Source organism: Gossypium arboreum, chromosome 11 (genome assembly GCF_025698485.1).
Source record: "Gossypium arboreum isolate Shixiya-1 chromosome 11, ASM2569848v2, whole genome shotgun sequence".
Taxonomy (NCBI): domain Eukaryota; kingdom Viridiplantae; phylum Streptophyta; class Magnoliopsida; order Malvales; family Malvaceae; genus Gossypium; species Gossypium arboreum.
Window position 1 is genome coordinate 26,387,593 of NC_069080.1, and position 637 is coordinate 26,388,229.

The window sequence follows — 637 nt, forward strand, 5'->3', positions numbered from 1 at the left end:
ATTAGATAGTATAGTGACTGCGTCGAGGTTGAAAACATCAACAGCTTTCATTAGCTTCATTCTCATGATTTTCCACTGATAGTTATTTAGTGACATCTCTTCAATAAATTCGTAAGCCTCTTCAGGTGTTTTGTTGTTTAGTGTTCCACCAGCGGCTATGTCGATAAGTTGCATTGTTGAAGGGTTCACACCGTTGTAAAAGGTCTGAACCTGCAGCCATAGAGGTAACCCATGGTGAGGGCACCTTCTTAATAAGTCCTTGTATCTCTCTCATGTGTCATAAAGAGTTTCTAAATCCATCTGCACAAAAGAAGATATATCATTCCTCAATTTAGCCGTTTTAGCCTGTGAAAAATATTTAAGTAAAAAATTTTCGGTCATTTGTTCCCAAGTAGTGATTGACCCTTGTGGTAACAAGTTTAAACACTGTTTAGCTTTATTCCTCAATGAGAATGGAAACAACCAAAAGCAAATGGCATCGTCAGAGACGCCATTGATCTTAAAAGTGTCGCAGAATTCTAGAAAATTTACTAAATGAGCGTTTGGATCCTCATCTTGCAAACCATCAAACTGAACAAACTGTTGTATCATTTGAATCGTGTTAGGTTTCAATTCAAAATTATTTGCAGCAACAGCA

The 637-nt window shown here is 37.0% G+C and overlaps 1 non-coding gene across 1 annotated transcript; it reads left to right on the forward strand.

The window, feature by feature from the left end:
* Nucleotides 1-226: 226 nt before the first annotated feature.
* LOC128284688 (small nucleolar RNA R71) lies at nucleotides 227-333 on the forward strand. Its single transcript, XR_008275111.1, has one exon. It is a non-coding gene; the product is annotated as a small nucleolar RNA R71 (small nucleolar RNA).
* The last annotated feature ends 304 nt before the right edge of the window (nucleotides 334-637 follow it).